Source organism: Notamacropus eugenii, chromosome 1 (genome assembly GCF_028372415.1).
Source record: "Notamacropus eugenii isolate mMacEug1 chromosome 1, mMacEug1.pri_v2, whole genome shotgun sequence".
Lineage (NCBI taxonomy): Eukaryota > Metazoa > Chordata > Mammalia > Diprotodontia > Macropodidae > Notamacropus > Notamacropus eugenii.
The window spans coordinates 141,514,002-141,541,228 of record NC_092872.1 but is presented as its reverse complement, the minus strand read 5'-3'; the positions used below and the strand labels follow the sequence as shown (position 1 = coordinate 141,541,228).

General features: G+C 40.2%; 1 protein-coding gene across 2 annotated transcripts in view; it reads right to left on the bottom strand.

Annotated features, from left to right (window-relative positions):
* The window catches only part of RAB27A (RAB27A, member RAS oncogene family), a 92,913-nt gene that overhangs the window by 33,506 nt on the left and 32,180 nt on the right, over positions 1-27,227 (bottom strand). Inside the window, exons 1-2 of one of the 2 annotated variants that reach the window (XM_072616045.1) lie at positions 12,867-13,207; positions 7,295-7,354 (exon numbers count right to left, since the gene is read on the bottom strand). The gene's annotated coding sequence lies outside the window, so the exon portion shown is untranslated. Of the gene's footprint in view, positions 1-7,294; positions 7,355-12,866; positions 13,208-27,227 lie in introns of those variants that run through there. The other variant, XM_072616036.1, reaches the window with a different exon arrangement.

Here is a 27,227-nt window from a genome sequence, read left to right as displayed (position 1 = left end):
AAAGGTCCGTCGCACCGCGGACCCGGAGCCCAGCCCAGCCCTGCCTTGGCCTCGCGGCACCAAGAGAAGCAGATCTGAGCAGGCTTCAGGGTCAGAATCTTCAGCGGCCGCGTGGGTCCCTCCACCCAAGGGCCCCAAAGGTTGGTGAGAGGGTCTTCTCAGTTTGCCGAGAGGGGAGTGGGGTGCCCCCATAACTCAGGCCCCCTCTGGAGGCAGCAGCGGAGGCAGGAGCAGACAGCGGCTCCCCAAGAAGGTAGGAGCCCGGATCCATTGTTGAAGGTCTCTGCATAAACCCCCTGAGAGAACTGAGCCCTTGAGGCAACCCTGCCCCGACCTGAGCAGCTGAACTTAATCTCACACTGAATAGCAGCCTCACCCCCGCCAAAAGCCCTGAGGCTGGGAAGCAGCATTTGAATCTCAGACCCCAAGCACTGGCTGGGAGGATCTGGAGGCAAAGTGGGTGTGAAGAGAATACTCAGAAGTCAAGTCACTGGCTGGGAAAATGCCCAGAAAAGGGGAAAAAAAAATAAGACTATAGAAGGTTACTTTCTTGGTGAACAGGTATTTCCTCCCTTCCTTTCTGATGAGGAAGAACAAAGCTTACCATCAGGGAAAGACACAGAAGTTAAGGCTTCTGTATCCCAGCCCACCCAATGGACTCAGGCCATGGAAGAGCTCAAAAAGCATTTTGAAGATCAAGTAAGAGAGGTGGAGGAAAAACTGGGAAGAGAAATGAGAGAGATGCAAGTAAAGCATGAAAAGCAGGTCAGCACCCTGCTAAAGGAGACCCAAAAAAATGCTGAAGAAAATAACACCTTGAAAAATAGGCTAACTCAACTGGCAAAAGAGGTTCAAAAAGCCAATGAGGAGAAGAATGCTTTTAAAAAGCAGAATTAGCCAAATGGAAAAGGAGGTTCAAAAGCTCACTGAAGAAAATAGTTCTTTCAAAATTAGAATGGAACAGATGGAGGCCAATGACTTTATGAGAAACCAAGAAATCACAAAACAAAACCAAAAGAAAGAAAAAATGGAAGATAATGTGAAATATCTCATTGGAAAAACAACTGACCTGGAAAATAGATCCAGGAGAGACAATTTAAAAATTATGGGCCTACCTGAAAGCCGTGATCAAAAGAAGAGCCTAGACATCATCTTTCATGAAATTATCAAGGAAAACTGCCCTGAGATTCTAGAACCAGGGGGCAAAATAAATATTGAAAGAATCCACCAATCACCTCCTGAAACAGATCCAAAAGGAGACACTCCTAGGAACACTGTGGCCAAATTCCAGAGTTCCCTGGTCAAGGAGAAAATATTGCAAGCAGCTAGAAAGAAACAATTCAAGTATTGTGGAAATACAATCAGGATAACACAAGATCTAGCAGCTTCTACATTAAGGGATCGAAGGGCGTGGAATAGGATATTCCAGAAGTCAAAGGAACTAGGACTAAAACCAAGAATCACCTACCCAGCAAAACTGAGTATAATACTTCAGGGGAAAAATTGGTCTTTCAATGAAATAGAGGACTTTCAAGCATTCTTGATGAAAAGACCAGAGCTGAAAAGAAAATTTGACTTTCAAACACAAGAATGAAGAGAAGCATGAAAAGGTAAACAGCAAAGAGAAGTCATAAGGGACTTACTAAAGTTGAACTGTTTACATTCCTACATGGAAAGACAATATTTGTAACTCTTGAAACTTTTCAGTATCTAGGTACTAGGTGGGATTACACACACACACACATGCACATGCACACGTACACACACATAGAGACAGAGTGCACAGAGTGAATTGAAGAAGATGGGATCATATCTTAAAAAAATGAAATCAAGCAGTGAGAGAGAAATATATTGGGAGGAGAAAGGGAGAAATGGAATGGGGCAAATTATCTCTCATAAAAGAGTAAAGCAAAAGACTTTTTAGTGGAGGGAAAAAGAGGGGAGGTGAGAGAAAAACATGAAGTTTACTCTCATCACATTCCACTAAAGGAAGGAATAAAATGCACACTCATTTTGGTATGAAAACCTATCTTACAATACAGGAAAGTGGGGGATAAGGGGATAAGCAGGGTAGGGGGGATGATGGGAGGGCATGGGGAGGAGGGAGCAATTTGAGGTCAACACTCATGGGGAGGGACAGGATCAAAAGAGAGAATAGAAGTAATGGGGGACAGGATAGGATGGAGGGAAATATAGTTAGTCTTACAGAACACGACTATTATGGAAGTCATTTGCACAACTACACAGATATGGCCTATATTGAATTGCTTGCCTTCCACAGGGAAGGGGTGGGGAGGGAGGGAGGAAGAGAAGTTGGAACTCAAAGTTTTAGGAACAACTGTCGAGTACTGTTCTTGCTACTAGGAAACAAGAAATACAGGTAAAGGGGTATAGAAAGTTATTTGGCCCTACAGGACAAAAGAGAAGATGGAGACAAGGGCAGAGAGGGATGATAGAAGAGAGGGCAGATTGGTGATAGGGGCAATTAGAATGCTCAGTGTTTTGGGGTGGGGGGAGGGGACAAAAGGGGAGAAAATTTGGAACCCAAAATTTTGTGAAAATGAATGTTAAAAGTTAAATAAATAAATAGTTGGAAGTCACCCAAAAGGCAGTAGAGAGGCATATGGCAAGTATGATCAGACCACAAGCTAATGCCAACCTAATATCGCAAATGTTATCAGAAAGCTGCATGACTGGACAGCGAAATGGATCAGTGTAAGGGCAAGAGTAAAAGGTGACTCACAGACAGCTCACGTGTTCAAATGATGGCCATCCAATTTCAAGAGAACTAGGGGAAGCCCCCCAGGATGTCAGGTGGAACCCAGTAGAAGAATCACAAAGGATGAAAAGCGGGGATGGATTGAGTCTGCCTCATCAGAGATAATACATCAATGAGATAGTGAGAATGTCAAAGTATTTTAAAAAGGTCAAGTCCCTTATGAATAATTCAACACTTGTATTCTATAGAACAGTTTTTTAAGCAAACACAGATTGTCATGTAAACTACCCAATATGTTTTACATGTTCCACAATTTAAAAAAGAAGAGATGTATTATTTCATGAATTTTTTTTCCACAGAAATATGTGTTTATTTTTTCTTGGGGGGGGGAAAAACTGAAAAAATGTGGGCATATGGGTTTTTTATGTATTTTTTTTGAAACAGATGATTAAAATGTTTAAGATAATCTGTTATTCCAAGAAAACAATTTATACAATATCACAACCATAGATGGAAAGAATAAAATAAAAATGGATTGTTCATAAGAATAACTAGTACTAATCAATATTTTAAGGTTTGCAAAGCACTTTATAAATATTATCTTATTTTATTCTTACAACATCCCTTGAAGGAAGGTAGGTAGATGTTATAACTATTCTCATTTTACAAATGAGGAAACTGAGGGAGACAAAAATTAAGTGACTAGCCCAAAGTCTCACAATTAGTATCCGAAGCCAAATTTGAATTCAGGTCTTCCAACTCCAGGTCCAGTGTTTATTGAATAATATTAATAATGATCAAAACTGGACATAGAAAAGAGTAGTGGTGTGAGACTAAGGATATGAAGCATTTGCCATTTTATACTTTCAGACATGAATGATGTGTTGGTTGGTTTTGCTGAACTTTCTTCTTCCCTTTAAAATCTTTGTTCTGAGAGATGACTATGGATAAGGAGAGAACAATAACAGTTTTGGAAATTTCATCTGATGCAAAAACAAAAGGTATCTATAGAAAACAGTCTGCATACATGATCTCTCAGTTACTTTGTTTGCAGATAAAAAGAAGGTCAGGGGAGAAATGGTCAAGTTCTGAAAGCTCCATACTAGAAGATACATAATTGAAGGGATTTTCTTCCTTACTAAAACTATAACATCATTTACCCAGATGGCTCCTTAGCAAATCTCCTTTGAAGTGAGAATATGTACAAAGAAGAATCACCAAAGCACTATTATCAGTCTTGACAGTAGCATGAAAGCACAAATGTGCTAGAGGAATCACACTATGCCACAAATTCAACCAGTATTTTGCCAAAGTATTGAAATAGGAGAGAACACTCTGGCATTCTGGGAGTATATTCAGTGGAAAATATAGAAAATCCTACAGAGGGTGGGGAGGCCACCCTTCCTCTCCCAGACCTACCCCAAGGTCTACTGTGCCTTGTTAGCTGACTGAAAATACTCATGACATGAAAGCAGGTGGTAGATCAGAATGCATAAAGGGCTAAACATCACTATGATGAGATGAGATGAGTGTTCCATGGCCTCAAGCTGATTTTTGATAACACAACACTGGATTCTTTTCAAAATATAATGCTAGAGAATACTGAGTATTCAGACCAATCTTGATTCTAGAGAATCAATAATGAAACCTACATCCTTCCCCTTAGTAGGGAGAGGTGATAATCTACTGGTACAGAATGAATCATAAATTAAATATAATTTTTGTAAAGTGCTTTTACATATTTGTTTTACATAACTGAATTTTGTTACAAAGGAACCATCTCTTAGAGGGATATAAAGAAGTGAACATGATGTTATTTTTTAAACATCAATAAAATAACAAAAGTAAAAGCTGAAAGAGGTAAAAATTGAATACTGTCGTTGCTGTCCTCTAAGAAGAAAATGGAAAGAATTCAATTAAAAACCCAGCTCTACCAGGAAACCAAATGGGATGAAGGAAAGGATAATGTCCTTTGAGAATTTCCAGAAAAATAAAGATATTCTTATACTGGAAAAGGATATCTTCTTTTACAAAACTCCCTGAAGACTCTAAATCCATTTTCTCAGCAATCACTGTTTCTTAATCAGAGAACTTTGGTCAGACATTCTTTACCCAATGGCCTAGATAAAATCAACTATTTTTGAAAAACTAAGTATATCACCAGCTACAATTACAAGGAAAAGTAAAGTGAGGACTTGATAAGGAAATAGGAAGAATGAGGTCAATGCTGTATTGGATAACAGTAATAACCAGGCAGAGAACAGCAAGTGTTCCACAAGTCAGCTCTTTCATGTTACAAGGCAATTTGGAATTAACTCTCGTCCTTGAAGCAGAGGCACAGAAGAGACCAAAACTATGAAGTCCTGGGGTTTATATAAACACCCAGGTCCTGGCACTAATTAGCTATGTGTTAATTTCTCTAAGCCTTGATTTTCTCACCTATAAAATAGGAAATATCTACACTATTTACTGGTACTAGATTTTTATGTCAATCAAGTCGATTTTCAGAAACACAGAACTTTAGAATTGGAAGGGATCTCTTAAGTCATTTAGTTTACCAGGAGTGGGGAACCTGCAGTCTCAAGGCCACATGTAACCTTCTAATTGCCTTTTGACGGAGTCCAAGTTTTACAGAATAAATCCTTTTAGTAAGGGGATTTGTTTTATGAAGTTTGGATTCAATCAATGGCCTCACTTGAGGATTTAGAGGGCCAGTTTCCCCACCTCTCTAACTCACGTCCAATTAGTATCATCTCAATAAATATATGAACTAGTGGTCAACCAGCCTGTGCTCGAAGCACTCCAATGAAAAAGAGCACTCTGCCTTCCTAGGCAGTCCAGTCTGCTTCCTTCTTTCTTTTTCTCTTCCTTCCTTCCTTCCTCCCTTCTTTCCTTCCTTCCTTTTTTTGGAAGCAACTGGGGTTAAGAGACTTGCCCAGGGCCATATTGCTAGTGAGTGTCTGAGGTCAGATTTGAACTCAGGTCCCTGGACTCAAGGGCTGTTATCCACCTTGCTGTTCCTATCTACTTTTCAGTGGAGCTGATACAGAAACTTTTCCCCCTTACTTCAAACTTAAAATAGCCTCTTTTGCAATTTCCACCCCATTTACCTAGTTCTGCTCTAAATGACCAAACAGAACATATCTAATCTATCTTTCAAGAGTCTTTCAAATACTTGAAGATAGCTATCATGTTTCCCCACCCACCTCCAAAAAAGTATTTTCTTTTCTAGGCTAAACACCCCCAATTTCTTCATCTGATCCTCACATGGCATGAATCTAAGGCCCTTTAATCATCCTGGTTGGCCTTCTCGGGATACTTTACAGTTTATCAATGTCATTCCTAAAATGTAGTTGCCAAAGTAGTACAAAATAATTCAGTAGTCTGAATAGGGCAGACCTCTCTGGGCCTGAACAATGTTTTTCTTAATGCATCCTAAGGTCCCATAAGCTTTCCCAGTGGCCATATCACCTTGTTGACTCATACTGAACTAATAATAACATTTCTATAATGCTTTAAAGTTTGTGATGTACTAGTGCCTACTATATACCAGGTAGTGTGCTAAGCACTTTACAAACATCCCCTCATTTGCTCCTCACAACAACCCTGGCAGGTAGGTGCTATTGCTATTACCATTTGACAGTGGAGGAATCCCATACAAACAAAGGTTAAGTGAACTAGGACATGCAGACAGTAACTGTCAGGTCGTATCTGCACTCAGTTCTCCCTGACTCCAGGTCCAGCACTCTATCCAATGAATCAGTGGTCTTAACACCCAGATCTTTTTCAAATGAAATGCCTTTTAGCCATGCCTTCCCTATCTTTTACTTGTGAAGGTGATTTTTTTTTTTTAATCCAGCTATATAACTTAAAATTTAGATGAAGTTTGACCTTATATGTAGCCCATGAAGATTTTTTAGATCTAATCCGATTTTCTTTGATGGTGTTGGCCTTCCCATCCAACTTTGTCTCTTTTGCAGATTTGGTAAGCATGTCAATTCTTCCTTCATCCACGTAACTGATTAAAATGTTAAAGCGCAAAGAGCCCTGTAACACTTCATGAAAAACCATCTTCTAAACTGACATCAAACTAATAATGACAAGTCTTTGGTTCCAGCTATTTAATTAGTCCCAAATCCATGTAATTGCTTTATCGGCTTGACCACGTTTCTCAATGTTTTCCACAAAAAAAGCATTTTTAAATGCCTAAGTTTTAGATAAAGTGTATCTATGACACTGCCCTGATCTACCAGCAGAATCCTAACTGCAGTGATGAGACCAGGACTTTGCCCTCAGGGCACTAAAATTGTGAGGGTGCTTCAGCACTTACACACCTTCAGCAGTTACAAATAATTATATCTCCTTTTCCTCTCTACCCCACCCATACCAGAAATGAAATCAGCCCCCTTCCCTCTACCACCCCCACCAATGGCTTCCCTTTGTTTCATAATATCTGGAACAGAGATCTTTGCTCTTCTCCCCACAACTTTGGTCATGCAAAGTTGATTCAGGACACATTTTGTAATGCTTACCCAGGGTGTGTGGGGGGAGAAATGGGAAGCTTGGGAAACTTACCCCAGGTGCAAAAAAAAAAAAAAAATGCTTGATATGGTTTCTTCTACCCGTTTAATAAACCTGCCAAGAAAAAGAAAAGAAGGTCAGTTTGGTATGACCTAACCTTGATGAAGCCATAATGGCTCTGAGATTAAGGCTTTCTTTGCTAGATGTTCTCCAGCCAGAGAACGTGGCATCTAGAATTTTGCCAGTAAGGATACAAATGGCCCTGGCTACAGAATTTGTGAAAATTAAATCTCCCAATAAGAGCTGCCTGCTGATGGAAAATGGCAAAAGCATTGTCACTAATCCCACCATTTCTTCCAAATGACAGTCTCAGGTGGAGCAGAGGTAATGAGTGACCTCACTATGGCAACTGTCTGGGCACAGACTGGTAGGGAGCCTAGCCCCCTTCTCTTTCATCCAGGATATGAAGAAAGTCTCTCTGTGTCCCAACAAGGAAGCTTAGTATTTCACCCTGGGTCCATGCCAGGGGCTCTTACCCTCTTTTGTATCAGGGATCCATTTTGCAATCTTGTGATGCCTATGGACCCCTTCTCAGAATAATGATATTAAACAATAAAATAAAATACACAGGTTTGCAAAAGAAACAAATTATATTAAAAAACAGTTATCCAAAAAAAAATTTTTAAATAGATTCATAGACTCCAGTTGAAGAATCTCTAGTCCAGCCAATTGGTCTGCACATCCAATTTTTAGTAATAATAGCTACTTGCTACTGTCCAGCACAAAAACAAAAATAAGCATCTTATCCTTGTCTTTCGAAACAGTCAAGTGTCTGGTAGCTGTAGAAAAAAAGCAAGGTATGACCAGACTTTCCATTCAACTCAACAAACACTAGAACTGCCAGGTACTAGAACTACCAGGTGCTAGAACTACAGGGACAAAAGAGTCTGCTCATGCCCACAAGGAACTCAACATTCTACTCATACACAACTTGTACAAAAGATAGATTTTTAAAATTAATACAAAGTAATTTCTGGGATTCTGGTGGCACTAATCTCTAGGGAAAGTCAGGAAAGGTCTTTTGTGAGAGGAGGCATGCACATAGGTCTGAGGAGGGCTGCACAATTTTATCATTACCTTTCAATGCGCAGGAGAGAAGGTATTTGGTGTTCTACATCCCAAAGCCTTGTGGGAGACACAGATCCCTTACATAGAAGATGATAAAATTGGAAGTCAATGAGAAACACAGAGAAGGGCATGACTATAGCCTGTGTAGGAAGAATATGCTTGGCAGAATCCTAGGCTGAAACACTGGACCCAAACACTTAGAAAGGTCATCAGAAGTCATCAAGACCAATACTTTCATTTTACAGTGGAGGAAACTGAGGCCCAGGAAAGTGAAGCAGAGGACCCAAATTTGAATCCAGATTCTCAGACTAAATTCAGTGCTCTATCCACTGAGCAATACTGCCCTTCCCATGTTCTCAAGAGTACAGTTTATCTTACAATGAGAAAAATAAAGCATGAATACTGGCACCACTGCCATCTCTACCTTGGAATCTTGAATATAAGCAACTGGAGGCACTGTTCACTTCATTATACGTAGGCTATGGAGTGCTGTGGCTCTGCATTAGAGGTGGTTAGACTTCTGCGTTTCTGTAGGTAAGCTTGGTAAATTCAGTTCAATAAGTAATTATCAAGTACCTACTGTGGACCAGATAGTGAGTATACAAAACAAAATGATGCCATCCCTGCCCTCAAGGAGCTTACATTCTGTTCTGGGGGAGGGGGGTAATAGCATATACACAGATAATTAATATAAGTTAAATAATAATAACTAACACTTTTTTATAGAGCATTTACCAGCAGGCACTGTGCTAAGTACTTTCCAATTATTATCTCATTTGATCCTCACAACAATCCCCATTTCACAGATGAGGAAACTAAAATAAACAGAAGTGAAGTATCTTACCCAGGGTTACACATCTAGTAAGTATCTGGAGTCAGATTTGACCTCAGATCTTCCTGACTTCAAGCCCAGTGTTTTAGCCACTGTGCCACCTCAAGATAAATACAAAGGCAGAGTCCCGTTTTGATGCATGAGTGTTTCAAGTAGGGGAGATTCATTCAGAAACTAATGACAAAGAATGAATTTAGGCTGGAGGTAGTCTTGTATCCAGGAAGGACTATCATTTTAGACCACCCTAGTTCAAGCCTCCCAAACTATCCTCCACTGTCATAAGACTGATATTTTTAAAGCATAAGTAAGCCTATGTCATTCCCTTCTCCCAACAGGTACAGCTCCCTACCCCCAAAGTCTTGTTGGAGATGTAGTACAGAGTTCTTTCCTACTCAGACAAAAGTCTGTCCCCAAACCCTGTGAGGGACTCAATGCGAAAGGCATTGCTCTGTGTTTGGAAATATTCACACCAAAAAACCAGATCCTAGTGGACAGAAGCTTACTTCTATTCAGGAAAAGCCCAGTTAGGGCCACTGGCATAAAACCCCCTTCTCTGGGATGGGGAGTTAGAAGCAAACTGAGTATGACTCAAACAGTAACTCTAGGTTGGATCTGAAATACAGTTTAATCACCATTTATGGTCCCTCTGCTATATGTCTCTCCACTCCTTAATCCATCCTAGACTCAGCTACTAAAGTCATGCTTCAGAAGCATATGTCCATCCACATCACCATCCTACTCAAGAAATTCCACAACTCCAGTATCAAATGTAGATTAAATTAGAGAGAATCAGGAATAGAGAGAGAGGAACCAGGAAAGGCATCTTGCAGAAGGTGAGGTTTTAGTAGAGACTTGAAGGAATCCAGGGAAACCAGAAGGCAGAGATGAGGAAACCGAGAATTTCAGGGGTGGAGAATAGTTAGTGAAAATGCCCAACTTTGAGGGATTATGTGTCTTGTACAAGGGAGTCAGTGACACTAGATTGTAGAATATTTGGAAGGAAATATGGTCCGAGAAGAAGGAGCCAAGTTTGAAAATCAAACAGAGGGTTTTACATACACCTCACAGGCACTAGGGTTGATTGAATGGGAGCAGACATTGTCAGATATTCACCTTAGGAAGACTGATTTGACAGCTGAGTACAGACTGGACTGGAGGGGGGCGAGAGAAATCAACTGGCAGATAATCCAGGTGTGAGGTGCTGAGGGTCTGCAACAAGGTAATAGCAGTGTCAGAGAAGGGGAGATACACGTGCGTACACACAGCCATGGTGCAAATAGAAGCCATTTTAGAGTTCTTGTGACAGCTTCATGCAAAAGAGATGATGAAGAGAGAACCCACAGGACTGGAAAATAAAGTGGTTATGAATAGTAAGTTCTAAAAAAAATAACCAATTGGTTACAGATTTTGTTGTACTTTTTGTGTCCAACTCTTTGTGACCCTATTTGGGGTTTTCTTGGCAAAGACACTAGAGTGGTTTGCCATTTCCTTCTCCTGCTCATTTTACAGATGAGGAAACTGGGTTTTTTTCCTCTCAAAATGAATAGTCTGTCTAATATTTTGTATGGCATTGTATCCAGAAAACCTAGCACGGGAAATCTGTGGCTATCTAGGACCCACGAGGGGGAATGGGTCCTATATCACACTAATGCCTCCCAGGCAAGATCCCTACTCCTTTCCCCAGATAGGTGCTTCCCCTCTGACATGAAGCTGAGGATGCTGAAATGCAATGAAAGCACTTGATTTTCTAGTGTTCGTGTTTCTTGACTACCATGCAGATGAGCCATCTATTGAGTCACATGATTTTTTTTTTTTAAATAGGAAGAGCCTGTTAGTGATGAACAAATATTTTTGGCAATAAATAGCACATACTGTTCTAAGTTCTTCATACATCACCCTGCTATGATCCAACCCAGCTAGCTCTGTTGTCTTGTTTCTTTTTTCTTTCTTTCTTTCTTTGGCAATGAGGTAACAAGGTAGATAGAGGGCAGGGCTTAGAGCGAGGAATACCTGAGTTCGAATCGTACCTGGATACTTTCTGGCAGTGTGATTCTAGGCAAGACACTTGACATCTCTGTGCCTCCACTTCCTCATCTGTAAAATGGGGATAATAATAGCACCTACTACACAGGTTTGTTGTGCAAATGAAGGAGGAACAAATGAAATGATGTACATAAAGCAGATTGCGAACCCTAAGGTACTATATGAATTATAGCTATTTTTTAAATTCCTAAGCAAACTTTAGTACGTATTGCCCAGGTTTCTGCCTTTATTCCTGTCTAATTGTCACGTTTGACTCTTCCAGAATTTGTCTCCCATGCCCCAGAAACTTCTTCCTCCTGAAGCCTCAGGCCAGCCCTGGGAGTCAAAGATTGGTGTTTCCTCTCAGAACCTCTATTTTAAGGAGAATGCCCAGGCCAACCACATCATCCTTCTTGTCCAGACTGCATTCCTCCATCTCCTGGAATTTCTCTCTACTGTCCTCACTTTGTCAGATACCTTCACCCTTTCTCCTTCTCCTTCCCACCGTACCTCCTTTTCAGCTTCCGTTCATCTGTTGTCTTCCCTGTTAGAATGTAGGCTCCTTGGGGGCAGGCACTCTCTTCCTGCTTGTATTTCTACCCAACCCATTAAATATTTACTAAGTGACTACAACATACCAGACACTGCCCTGTGCACTGGGGATACAACTGATAAACAGGTAGTCAGCCCCTGCCCTCACCGGGCTTACAATCCAAAGGGGGAGCCACACACAAAAGGGTAGGAGAGGAGGTGGCACAGGACACGAGGGGTTAAGGGAAGGAGGGAACCTCTTACTGAAAGCAGGCAGGACAGCAGATGCAAAGCATAGTGGACGTTCCCAGCATGTAGCACAGCACCTGGTACTTAGTAAATGCTTAATAAATGCACATCTTGACTAAACAGTAGAAAAAAAACATATTAATCTTTCCTTGAGGATTCGGTATCATCATGCACACTATGAAGGCAGTATGGTATAGTGGAAAAGAGTATTGGGTTTGGAGTCAGAGAACCTGGGTTTAAATCCCAGCTGTCCTACTTACTAACCAGCACTAAATCTACGGTCCTGTAATTTGTATGATTTTGGACAAATCCCTTTACCTCTCTGGTCCTCACCTGTAAATTGTTAGGCAATAAGAGGAAAAAGAAGCAGGACTCAATGGCCTAGGTCCCTTCCAGGTCTAAATTGATGATCCTACAACATGCTAAAGATAGAAAAGGCTATGCAGTGAATACTGCTCCCAGACTGATGAACCATGTAGTAGTTGGCAAGCCTTCAGTGTGGCACAGATGCCTTCATGGGCGATTGAGCTGTAAGACTTTGTCCCCTTCTCACCTCCACCTAGGGTAGCTAGGTGATGCAGTGGACAGAGCACCGGGCCTGGAGTCATAAAGACCTGAATTCAAATCTACTCACAGATATTTACTAGCTGTGTGACCCTGGGCAAGTCACTTCACCCTGTTTGCCTCAGTTTCCTCATCAGTAAAATGAGCTAGAGAAGGAAATGGCAAACCACTCCAGTATCTTTGCCAAGAAAACCCCCAGTGGGGTCAAGAAGAGTCTGAAATAATGGAAAATGACTAAACAACTGCAACCACCCCACCTCCTTCTGGACTACTCCATCCATGTCCCAGCCCGAGGCTCACCTGGCTGCCAGAGGTGTTCCATCCTCCCTCTCTCCATCACTGACTGCCCCAGCCACACTGTCCTGCTATGCTCCTCTTGCCTCTCCCCAAACCTCCACCTCGTTTCTCAGCCTGGCTGCCCCTGCCAGTCTCCACTCCGTTCTCTTCTCTTCCTCTCTGTTTTTTAATTTCTTGTCTCAGACATCGCTCACCCACTTCCTCCACTCTCATGTGACAGCTTTGGTGCTAACCAGGGGCCTTGGATTGAGGTTCTCTGCCAAAGCACAATCCTTCTGCAAACGGATCGACCACAAAAGAAGAATTGATCTTTTAGTCTTTGCCTATCTTGGCTGTGTTCATTAAAGGGTTGCTTCTTCACAACCATGGAAGCTTTGAGATTATTGAAGGTTTTATTTATTTCCAAATCTAGAGTCATTCAAGGAGTCTGATGATTCGTGTATGAGCAGCCAAGTATTTACATCACTTTTCTTGTTCTACTATAATCCAAATCATTTCTTTTCTTCAAGTTTTGCTTTCATAACCTGACAAAAATTGGTATGGCTAGGTTCTTTCAAATTCCTTATAGCTTCACTCATAACAAACATTTAAAACAGTTAAATGTTTAATTTTTACAAATCATTAAGATTATAAAGGAAAACTAGGTGCTGTAGGTAGTGGATAGACCATTGGACTTAGAATCAGGAAGTCTCATTTTCATGAGTTCAAATCTGTCTTCAGACACTTATTAGCTATGTGATACTGGGCAAATCACTTAATCCTGTTTGCCTCAATTTCCTCATCAGTAACATGAGTTGGAGAAGGAAATGGCAAATCATTCCAGTATCTCTGCTGAGAAAAAGGAGTCATAAAGAGCTGGACATGACTGAAACAACTGAACAACAAAGATGGTAAAAAAAAAAGTGGGGGGGAGGTTTTAACCTCGATATAATAATAGCTCATGTGCAAATCAACTTATACATAAATATGTTCCTAACCTTGAAAATTTTCCAGTTAAAATGGCAATTTTAAAAGATAAGGACTGCACAAATTTCAACCTCCCCTCCAAAAAAATAATTTCTTTTGCATACAAATAGGCGTGAAGAAGATTTTCCTCTAGGTTTTCAAAATTCCAGATTTTCATCTCTGCCAATAATACACAGGTACTACTTTTCCCTGAGTAAATTCCCAGGGATAGATCTAGAGAACATTAGATAGATTAGAGAACATAAGAAGACCCTGAGATTTCTAATGATAATAATGACTGTATTGTTAATAATAATATAAACTTCAAATAGAATTCTCAGGTAAAATCTATGGAAGATTGACGGTAGAAGGAGAAACTTTTTAAAGATATGCTTAAATACCAAAAAGGCCTCTTTCCACATCTAGGGATCCAGAAGGTAATTTTTATTATCACAGGCTTGACATCTGGTTTGCATGCAAATTTATGAAAAAGATAGTACAGTCATAAAAAAAAAACCAACAAAAAACCATGAGCCAGGGTAGATACCTAGCCACAGGTTTGAAAGAAAAGTGGTTATAAATGTAGCAAGAGTATGAAATTTCACAGGAAACTCTATATTAGAATATAAATAGTATATCACTTCACAGGAACATCATGAAACACAGCCACAAAATTAGATCATCTGAAGGTGTTTTAATGCCACCTAAACTGCGGATGGCACCTGGATTTCTGGGCTCTATATTTTTGCAACTTGGTAAGAGGAAGTTTACTGAGAGACAAAGGGGAAGGCAAAATTTTAGGGTCCTTGTCTAATTCATTATTACCACAATACATAAATATGTGTATATATATGTATGTTGTGTATATATTTTACATGTATTACGAATATATGTATACACACATATATAATACATAAATTATGTGTATGTGGGTGTGTACCCAGAAAGCCATTTTGAATAGCTTCCAGAAATCTCTTAATAATTTAAGCATAAAGAAATTCACTTCCATCATGGTTATGGGTAAGAAATATTCTGCAACAGGCCAAAGTGACATCCTTCTTTATAGCTCAAAGAAGCCTTTCTTTGTTCCACCTGCTTAGTACATAGACTATCAGGCCATGAGTCACCTGTTTGCATTTCCATCAGCTGGGGTTTGTAGAAGGAGGTGTGCCATATGTATCAGGTTATACACAAGGACTGCTGACCAACACCTGGTACCAGCTAACCATCACAAAGGAACCTAATCAAATTCTCTTGCGTTCTGAAACATGTCACTCAGATTTCACAAAAAATATCAGCCTACAGAGATTCAAGATAACCCTCATAATAATGAGGGATAGATTCAAAAATAAGGATGGCACAAATAAGTTCGTTTAATTGTGATCTAAACCAGGGCTTCTTAAACTTTTTCTACTCACAACCCCTTCAGCACTTCTGAAACTGTGTGTCATGACCCCATATGGGGTTATTAATATTCATTATAACTATATATTATTTATCATATTGATAGATATAGATTATACATACTACAAACTCTACAATAGTTAACAATATTAATACTATACACTATATTATAAATAATATTAATTAATGACAGAGTATATGAATTGGCCAACATAAAAAAAGTAAGACTGGATGTCAGGAGGGCTGCACGAAGGAAGAAAGGAGAGGGAGAAAGCAAACATAAAATGCCAAGTAATTAGGGATGAACAAGAGCTGAAGAAAAAAAAAAACCAGGAAAGAGATGGCTTTTCTTGAATCATGAAGTTGAATTAGGGTCATAGCATCATCAATCCAGAGCTGACTCAGAGTTCATCTCATCCAACCTGCTCATCTTACACATGAGGAAACTAAGATCCAAGGAGGTAAGTGACTTACCCAAGGACACACCAGTAGTAAACATCAGAGGTGGGATCTGAAAGCATGTCCTCTGACTCAAGTCAGGACTGTACCAGCTGTTCTCAGAAAAGAAAGCACTGAGCTCTACATAGAAAGAAAGGTGAGAAGATAATGTAGGACTGTCAGACTCCTTTGGTTATGTAAAACTGTGTTGTTTGGCTTTGTGAAATTGTCTTCTTTCTCTAACTTTAATTCTTTATTACAAGTGATGATTTGAGAAGTAAGCAAGGAGGAAAGGATCAAAAGATCATTGATCAAGAACTGGAAAGGACCTAAGATGTCACCAGCTTTGGGCCCCTCATTGTGCACATGAGGAAACTGAAGCCAGAAAGATTAAAAATTAAATGACTTGCCCAAGATTGCACAGGTAGTAAGTGTAGATCTGGAATCTGAACTTGGGTCCTATCATAGGTTCAACACTCTTTCTACTGCATCATTTGGGGGGGGAGAGAAAGAAATGTAAAACCAAGAGACTGTATATCATATTATATTATCTATTATATTGTAAAATATTATTTTTGAATAAATTAAATAATGAGAGGGAAAGAAATACCAAAGAGTTGAAAGAAAAAAGCCAACTGAAGATGAAACTGAAGTCCTAAGAGAAGAAGGACTGGAAAATACGATGGAGAAATGTAACAGCTTCTGACAAGTGAACAAGGTGGCTGCAAAACGAGGGTGTTCAATGAGATAATCTGTGAGGTCCCCTCAGTCATACACATACACACACATACATCCACATAATACACACATATCTAACACTTCATAACCCCACTTAGGGTTTTCTTGCAAAGACACTAGAGCTATTTACCATTTCCTTCTCTGGTTCATTTTACAGATGAGGAAACTGAGGCAGAGTTAAGTGACTCATAGCTAGTAACTTCTATACATACATATGATATATGTATAAAAACTCAGAAATGAAAAACCATGTATAATTGATTCATAAAACAAGGCTGAACATGAAAAGAGTATGTATTGGACCAAAAAAGGCTGAGGAAAAGGGCCATCCAGGAGTGGAATCTTTGTTTAATACATAGAGCAGGGGTGTTCAAGGGATGCCATGTTAAATCTGAGTTGGAAGATAGATGATCATGAACACAAAATGGGAGAAAGGCCAATGTCCACTCTCAAGAATGTATGCTCCTCAAATGAAAGGGAGGAGTGAAAAGTTATTTAAGAATATGGCATCTTTCCCACATCCAATAAAAAGGGTGGTGTCAGGAAAGGATTTCAATTACATTTCAGGAAAGGGGGATCAAGTCAGAAGCCACCAGGAAGCCAAATATTTAGAATTCATCTTTAGAAACACAAAGATACAAGATGCTTTAAATGCATATTCTGATAACCTGAAAAACTCACTTTTTAAAAACAAAAATTAATGATTCTCTCTTGGATAATAAAGATATTGTATGACATAGTGGCCTCAGAGAGCCAGGAAGGCATCGGTTCAAGCCTGCCTCTGATGTGCACGGCTTGGGTGACCATGGTCAAGTCACTTAACTTCCTAGTGCTCTAATGTTAACTCATTAAGAATGTAAATTGAAAAGAAGGCTCTGACCTGTGTTGGCAGACTTACTTCATCTGGGAGATCCTTACATCAGTGAAATCACAAATCTCATCCCCATCTCTAACAACAATAGCCATTAGAGTTTTTGTAAAGCATTCACATTATATAATGAGTATGCTCCAGACCCTCATTACAATTATATTGGTTAAACCTCATAGCCATCCTGTGAGATATTATCATACCTATTTACAGATAAGTAAACCAAGGCTCAAAAGTTCTGAAACTTACTCATGGTCAAGGAAATGTCAGAGATGGGATTTGAATCCAAGTCTTCCTGACTCCAAGACTTTAAGACTAATGCAAAGATATGGTGCAAAATACAGTGAAAAAAGCACTGACTCTAGGACAAAAACCCTTGATACAAAAATCCACCATTGACACTACTTGTGTGACCTTGGGCAAGTCATCTGACTTCCCTGGGTTTCAGTTTCCTCATCTTTAAAATGACAGTTTCAGAACAGGTCACCTCAAGATTCTTTACACCTCTAAATATATGATCCTATGATTATAGTGGAGGCAGGAGTCAAAGATCTCTGGAGTTTGATGGTCATAGAAGCTAGGAGAGGCGAGTGTAGTAGGTATTCCTTTGACAAGAGCCAGGGGAATTCTGCAGCCTTTTAAAGCCAGGAAAGTTCAGTTCTATCCTATCAGGTCATCCCTAAAAAGTTTCAACTACGCTCCTTTCAGTATCATTTAACCTAAGCCTGACCATCTGGTCTCATGAAGAGCCCAAATATTTCTGAAGTTCAAGAAATGACTCCCACCCTAACCCTATCCCAAGCCTAGTGTCCATCACTGTGGGTGAGGGGGAAAGCTTCATCAATGGACAGTCACATGATGACTATGTAGGAAATACGGTTTTTTATGATTGCACACACATAACCGATATCAAATTGCTTACCATTTCAGGGAAGGGGAATAAGAAGGAAGGAGAAAGAGAATTTGAAACTCAAAATTTTATAAAAACAAAGGTTAAAAATTTTACATGTAACTGGGAATAAAATAAAATATTATTCATTTTTTAAAATGAACATTGAGTTCAAGTCATGAGGGGCAGATGAACTACATACATCCCAGGAAATAGAAAGAATTCTCAAATGTTAATGTGCTAAACCACTATCAAAATTTCCGAAAAGGAAGGAATGAAGGAGTAAGGTTCTTTAAACTTTGGACTGGGGAGCTTGATTTCAATTCTTGACAAAATTCTAGAATGTATCCTTGAAAGGAATAGGATTGTAAGCACTTAGAAAGTGAACCAGTGATCACTAAGAGCCAGCATGGATTCCTGAAGAACTTTTTTTTATCAGACTGGGCTTTTGCAACAAGGTTACTAACGTGGTAAATTGGGGGAAAACATAAGCATACCTAGATTTTATTTGAAAGATTCTCAGGGGCAAAGCTAAGATGACAGAGTAGAAAGACAGACCTATAGAAGCTCCCCTAAATATCCCATAAAATACCTGTAAAAAATGACTCTAAACAAATTCTATAGCAGCAAAAGCCACAAAACAACAGAGCAAAGGAGATTTCCAGCCCAGGACAGCCTGGAAGGCTGACAGGAAAGGTCTATCACACCAGGAGCAGAGCAAAATAGACAAGACCCGAAACAGGCTTCAGGGCTCCACTGGCAGCAGCAGTTCCCAGATTGCTCAACCCACAAATGCCATAGACAGCTTCAAAGGTCACTGGGAGGGCTCCTTCACCCAGGAGAAGAGAACAGTCTGGACAGCCAGCAGCAGCCACTGCAGTGGTGGCATCCATTTTTGGAGCCCTCCACCTAGAGCCCCTGGGGGAACTGAACAGCTGATCTGAATGTCAGCCCTGAGTGGCAGCCCTGGGAGACCTGCTCCTAAAGCCCCTGGGGGAATAGAGCCACTGATTTGAATCTCAGCCCTAAGCATGGCCCTGGGGTGAAGAGGGGTGCTGGAGGCAGTTGTGGTGAGGGAATTCTACTAGCAGATTCTGGGCAGAAAAACTTGTGGTTGCTCCCAGACCAGTGCACAGGCCAGGAGAAGAGTAAACTCCTCTCCCTTGATTGTCCCACCTTGGAGGAACTGAGAACTTACAGATCCCCCAAGTATACCCTCCTCTTGACAAAGGACTCAACAGTTAAATAACTGACAGGGAAAATGCCCCAAAAAGGGAGACAAAAATAAGACTATAGAAGGTTACTTTCTTGGTGAATAGGTATTTTCTTCCATCCTTTCAGAAGAGGAAGAACAAGGCATACTGTCAGAGGAAGTCAAGGCTTCCATATCCAAAACCTCCAAAATAAATATGCAATGGGCTCAGGCCATGGAAGAGCTCAAAAAGCATTTTGAAGATCAAGGAAGAGAGGTCGAGGAAAAATTGGGAAGAGAAATGAGAGATATGCAAGAAAAGCATCAAAAGCAGGTCAACAGCTTGCTAAAGGAGACCCAAAAAAAATGCTGAAACAATAACACCTTTAAAAATAGGTTAACTCAATTGGCAAAAGAGGCCCAAAAAAGCCAATGAGGAAAAGAATGCTTTAAAAAGCAGAATTTGCCAAATGGAAAAGGAGGTTCAAAAGCTCACTGAAGAAAACAGTTCTTTCAAAATTAGAATGGAACAGAGGAGGCTAATGACTTTATGAGAAAACAAGAAATCACAAAACAAAACCAAAAGAATGAAAAAATAGAAGATAGTGTGAAACATCTCATTGAAAAAACAACTGACCTGGAAAATAGATCCAGGAGAGTCAATTTAAAAATTATGGGAATATCTGGAAGCCATGAACAAAAAAGGAACCTAGACATCATCTTTCAAGAAATTATCAAGGAAAACTGCCCTGATATTCTAGAACCAGAGGGTGAAATAAATATTGAAAGAATCCACTGATGACCTCCTGAAAGAAATCCAAAAAGAGAAACTCTTAGGAATATTGTAGCCAAATTCCAGAGTTCCCAGGTCAAAGAGAAAATATTGCAAGTGGCTAGAAAGAAATAGTTCCAGTACTGTGGAAATACAATCAGGATAACACAAGATCTAGCAGCTTCTACATTAAGGAACTGAAGGGCATGGAATATGATATTCCAGAAGTCAAAGGAACTAGGACTAAAACCAAGAATCACCTACCCAGCAAAACTGAGTATAATACTTCAGGGGAAAAAATGGTGTTTCAATGAAATAGGGAACTTTCAAGCATTCTTGATGAAAAGATCAAAACTGAATAGAAAATTTGACTTTCAAACACAAGAATCAAGAGAAGCAAAGATAAACAGAAAAGAGAAATCCTAAAGCACTTTCTAAAGTTGAACTGTTTACATTTCTACATGGAAAGATAATATTTCTAACTCTTGAGACTTTTCTCAGTATTTGGATAGTTGGAGAGATTACACACACACACACACACACACACACACACACACACACATATAAACAGAGAGCACAGGGTGAGTTGAATAAAAAGGGATGATATCTAAAAAAATAAAATTAAGGGGTGAGAGAGGAATATATTGGGAGGAGAAAGGGAGAAATGGAATGGGGCAAATTATCTCTCATAAAACAGGCAAGAAAAAACTTTTTCAATGGAAGAGAAAAGGGAGAAGGTAAGAGGGAAGAAGTGAAGCTTCCTCTCCTCACATTGGTCTTAAGGAGGGAATAATATGCTCACTCAATTTGGTACGAAAATCTATCCTACAGGAAAGTAGGAGAGAAGGGGACAAGTGGAGTGAGAGGGGGATGATAGAAGGAAGGGCAAATGGGAGGAGGGAGTAATTAGAAGCAAATACTTTTGGGGAGGGACAAGGTCAAAAGAGAGAATAGAAGAAATGGGAGGCAGGACAGGATGGAGGGAAATATAGTTAGTCTTATACAACATGATTATTATGGAAGTCATTTGCAAAACTACACATATATAGCCTATATTGAATTGCTTGCCTTCTCAGTGGGGATAGGAGGGAAGAAGGGAGAGAAGTTGGAATTCAAAGGATTAGAAACGTATGTTGAGAATTGTTTTTGCATACAACTGGGAAATAAGAAATACAGGTAATGGGGTATAGAAATTTATCTTGCCCTATAAGAAAAGAGAGAAGATGGGGATAAGGGAAGGGAGGGGTGTGATAGAAGGGAGGGCAGATTGGGGGAGGGGGTAATCAGAATGCAAGGAGTTATGGGGTGGGGGAGGGGAGAGATGGGGAGAAAATTTGGAACTCAAAATTTTGTGGAAATGAATGTCGAAAAGTAAAAATAAATAAGTAAACATTTAAAAAAAGATTCTCTCATGATATTCTATTCTCATAGACAAGGTGGAGATAATGTGGGCTAGATGATAATGAGGATTAGTGACTTACTAATCTACCTGAAAAGGAGGTGAAGTGCCCCCAGTAGCAGTCAGTGGTCCTGTTCTATTTATTAGTCATTTGGATGAAGGCACAGGTGGCATGCTTATTGAATTTGTAGACAACATAAAGCTGGAGAACACGTTTGGCCACAGAATCAGGGTTTAAAAAGATCTTCCTGACCTATTAGAACAAAGAACCAAATTTTAAAAAATGATATGGGATAGGAAAAAATGTAATCTCTTCTCTTTAGGTTAATACATACATACACATGTTAATATATATTATTATATATACATATATGTGTGTATATATATAATATATACATATTATATATAATGTAGTATATATATAAAACGCAGTCTGTACACACGCACACGCACACGCTCCCAGGTGAAGGTGAGTCATGACTAGACAAGTTCTGGGATTTTAGTAGAGATCAAGCTCAATGTGAATCAATAGGATGACCTTAGCCCCAAAAAGCCTAAACAAGGTTGTGGCTATGTGAGTGGACAGAAGAGGGCTTATACAAGAGATATTATAAAGATTGAAATGACAAGTTTTTTTAATATATTGATTATATGAGGTAAGTCCCAATGAGGAGTTGAGGATGATACCAAGGTTTTGGAACTGGGAGACTGGGAGGAGAGTAGCCAGGTGGCACAATGGATAGAACACTGGGCCTTATGTCAGGAAGACTCATCCTCCTGAGTTCAAATTTGGCCTCAGAAACTTACTAGCAGTGTGATCCTAGGCAAGTCACTTAACCCTGTTTGCCTCAGTTGCTCCATCTGTAAAATGAACTGGAGAAAGAAATGGCAAAAGACATGACCAGACTTTAACTTGAAGGAAAATCTCTTTGGCAGCTAAGTATAGGATGAATTAGAGTGGGGAGGCAGAGACCAATTAGAAGGCTATTGCAATAATTCTGGCTAGAGGTGATAAGAGTCTAAACCACTCTAATACCTCTGCCAAGACAACTCCAAATGGGGTCATGAAGAGTTGTACACAACTGAAAATGACTGAACAACAAAAGACTGGGAGGAAGGCTGGTGTCCTTGACTGTAATAGGGAAGTTGGGAAGTAGGGAGGGTTTGTGGGGAAAGACAAGGAGTTCTATTTTAGATATATCATGCTGGAGATGGCTCTGGGACATCCAGTTTGTGTTGCTCACCTGTGAACTCCTGGACCCAGGCACTCAGGGCAAGCTCCCCACCTTGACTCTCCACTTTCTACTTCTTGCTCTGATGCAATCAACACTACAATTTCCAAAAAGCACTTGTCAACAGACTGCACTATTATCCTACTCACTATTTCTATGACTTTCCGGACCAAAAGACTCTTCTCTATCCCCTACTCATCTATAACTGGTATCTCCTCCTATTAGACTATAAGCTGTGTGAGAGCAGGGACGATTACAGTTTTATATTTGTATTCTCAGAAATTAACACAGGGCTTGGCATGTAATAAGTGCTTAATAACCCTTTTCCATTCATTTATTCATTCACTGGCATGTAGTAGGTGCTTAACAACCCTTTTCCATTCATTTATTCATTCACTGGCATGTAGTAGGTGCTTAATAACCCTTTTCCATTCATTTATTCATTCAGTCTCCTTTCATTATAGGGCTCCCCATACAGCTAGGTATTATTGGCTGACAGCCTCTCAAGCTACTTTTAAAAAATATTTTATTAATTTCTTTTAGTATTAATAAATATGTTAATTTGTTTTGCTTTCTAGAAGCTTTTCTTCCAAGTAGAATGCCCCCTTCTCTAACCAGCAGTAAATCATATCCAACAAGAAAGATTTAAAAAGCGAAGATGGGGGAGAAACCTCAGTTACTTTCTCCATCAGCCTCCCTGCCCCTTCTCTTTCTTCCTTCTCTACTTAATTGCTGGCTCTGTTGGGGAGCAATTTGGAAGGGGTCTTGGTGGCCCTGGGACTTCTGTTCCTTTCTGATGACCTCACAAGGCAAAACTGCCTATCACAGGGTGATAAGGGAGAAATATCCAAACTTCTTGAGTACAATAATTAATATTGTTAATCTAATTAAGGAGGCAAGATTTACACATATACCATAAACAAGTGAAGAGCAATTCAAGGTAAAGCATAATTAAGCACCAAAAACATTTGCATGTTCTATAGGAGATCAAGGAGGAGAAAGATCAATATGGACTATATAGCTTGAGAAAGTTTCAGTCATTTAACACTGAACTTGGCCTTGTAGGAAGGGTAGGATTTAATTAGTCATAGAGGAGGAAAAAAGCAGGTGTATATGAAGTGAGGGTGGTATGGGGGAATGAGCAAAAGCAGAAATGATCATTATATGTTTAAGAATATCACACCAAGACTTTAGCAACAACACAGCTGGACAGGAGAGGATCTGGCAGGGCAGTGGTTACATCCAGAAAAGACAGCAGAGACAGGGAGAAGCAGGAAGGAGATATGCATCTAGGCAGTGTCAACTTCAAAGATATCAACTAAGGCTTGAAAGACCAGCTCTAAGACAAGCAGATAGGGTCCAGAATCTAGCAAGACTAGCTCAGGCATGAGGAAGCACATAACTCTGGGCTGACAAAAGGTCCAGGGAATCAGGCAGCAGGAATAAGGCAACCCAGCCCTCTCCTGCCAGATACTCCCTCTTCCTCCAATTTTCATGACGCCGTTCTTTTGGTTCACCACCAAAGTCCTAACAGATCTTTCTCAGTCTCCTTTGTTGGCCATATCCTACCCTCCCTAACTGTGAGTTCATTTCAAGGTTTTGCCCTTGATCTTATCTTCTTTTTTGACACTGTCATGGTGACCTTATCAGTCCCCATAAGTTCAATTATCATCCCTTTGCAAATGCTGCCTAGGTCTATATATCCAGCCCTATTCTCCCTCTTGAGCTTCCAACTGAATGTGCCTCAGACATCTTAAACTGAACATACCAAAACAAAACTCTTCATTCCCCCAATTCTTCTGAAATTCCTTCTTTCTATAAGGGGTACCACAATCCCGATCACTTAGGTTCACAACCTGGAAGTCGTCCTTACTGCTTCACTCTCCCTTGCTATCTAGGTATCTATCTATCCACACACATATGCATCTATATATGTGTGCACACACATACATATGCATATAATATATGGCATATAATTAGCCAATATGATTGTGTGCATATACACACATATATACAACATATGCAAAATATGGTACATATATGTGCACATACAATGTATGACATGATATATGTGGTGTGTGGTTATATTTATATACATATGTGACTTGCAGTATATAGCATGTGACATATTAACCAGTATGGTTATATGTCTACATATGCAGATATTTCTATATATATGACATATGTGGTTTTTTATATTTGTAAAATCAGTTGCCAGATCTCATCAATTCTGCCTCAGAAGCATTTCTCATATGCATCTGTGTCCTCTTCATTGCACACAGTCACTACCCTAGTTCAGGTCTCTCACCTCACAATTGCAGTTGCCTCCTAATTGGTTTTTCTGCACTGAGTCTCTCCCATCTCTAAGTCATTCTCCAGCCAGCTGCTAAAATAATGATGCTGTGTATTTGTCCTTCATTGCTGAAGAAGACCATGCCATCAGAGAAATAATGATATGACTTGCACTTGACTTTGGGTTTGTTTTTGGTTTTTTTTGAGTGAGGGAGGGCTGCGCAGGCTACCAGCCTCACTTCTCCTCCAAAGCCATCTGAATCCAGTGATTCATCAGGATGACTAGAGATGACCCAGGATGAGGCAGCTGGGGTTAAGTGACTTGGCCAAGGTCACACAGCTAGTGAGTGTCAAGTGTCTGAGGTGAGATTTGAACTCACATCCTCCTGACTCCTGTAGTGGTGCTCTATCCACTGTACCACCTAATGATGCTAAGCACAGGAATGACCCTGTCACTTCCCAGTTCTATGAACTCTAGTAGTTCTCTTTTACCTTGAGGATGTAAGGCAAGCTCCTCTGCTTGGTATTTAAAACCCTTCAGAGCCTGGTCCCAGGCTGCCTTTCTAGGTGTGTTACATATTATTCCCTTTTATTCACTCTTTGGTCAAGCCAGACTGACCTTCTTGCTGTTCCTTGCACAGGAATATTCTGTCTTTGGTATCTGCGTCTTTGTGCAGGATTTCCCCCATGCCTGGGATGTGTCCTGTCTTCCTCTTCAAAGCCCTCCTGTCTTCCAGAGTTCAGCTTAAACATCACCTCCTATCTAAGACCTTTCCTGGTCCAACCAACTCTTTGTGCCTCCCCCCAAAATGTATCTTCTGTGTATGATGTATCTACTTATATGTGCAAATGACTCCCTTCAAGAGTGTAAGCTCCTTAAGGACAAGAACATTAAGGTTTTTGTATCCCTAGCACATAGCATAATGTCTGACCCATAGTAGTAGGCACTTGATAAATGCTTGTTTATTGGTTAACTTGGGGCAGCTAAGTGGTGCAGTAGAATCTAAGTGGGACCTAGAATCAGAAAGACTCATCTTCATGAGTTCAAATCCATCCTCACACACTTATTAGCTGTGTGACCCTGGGCAACTCACTCAACCCCGTTTGCCTCAGTTTCCTCATCTATAAAATGAGCTGGAGAAGGAAATGACAAACCATTCCAGTATCTTTGCCAAGAAAACTCCAAATGGGGTCATGAGGAGTCAGACATGACTGAACAATTGGTTAACTTAGGAGACTAGAGAACAAAAGATAAGAAACATCTGAGCAAAACCGAGCTGGGAACCCAAGCTAGAGTCTGAGCAGTGAAAGGCTAGCATCTGGGCACGGGGCACCAGCAAATTGGAATCTGTTCCTGAGGTAAAGGTGAGGTGAGCTGTCTATGTACTGCCATTCCACGGCCAGAGTTCTGACTCTAGGAAGACCTCAGTCCACAGGCCAAGGCAGGAAGGCCAGAGTTGGGGAATAAAGAGGAAGAAGTCCCTGACTGAGGCACACAAAAATAAATCCCAACTTGACTGAATGGGGCATAGGACAGGCAAGAATTAAAAAAATAGGTAGTACAGTGGATAGAGCACCAGACCTGGAGTCAAGAGGACCATAGTTCAATTATGGCCTTAGACACTACCTGTGTGACCCTGGGCAAGTCACTTAACCCTGATCGCCTCCAAAATTTGGTCAGATAAGGTGGGACCACTGAAAATGAGGATAAGGTGTTTGTACTCAGTTTCAGTGGGGAGCTACTGAAGACTCTTTGAACAGAAAGTAACATGATGAAAGCAATGTTTTGGAACAGCTAATCAGGCTTCCCTATCTTGGTTAAAGTCCTGTTTCACTGCTTCATCATTTCTGTGACAGTGAACTCTCAATGGCATGCCTGGGCACACACTATTGTGGGTCCTATCAGTCTGGAAAGAGTCTCAGGAAAAGCCCAAGAATCTGTCATTAGAGGATGATTCTAGCTAAATCTGGAGAAGTTCATTGACATTTTGACCACTTTTAAGTCACAATAACTCTCCAAAATCTACTGACTAAGTCATACAAGAATTGTGGTCAGGGCTTCAGCAAAGAGAGTATTTATACCAATGAAATTACAGGTCATCAAAGTACTGATGCCAGTCAGACACAGTGCTGAATAGTTAACAAAGGAAACAACGGTGAGAGAATTGAAGCAGGAAGACCAGTTTAGAGGTTAT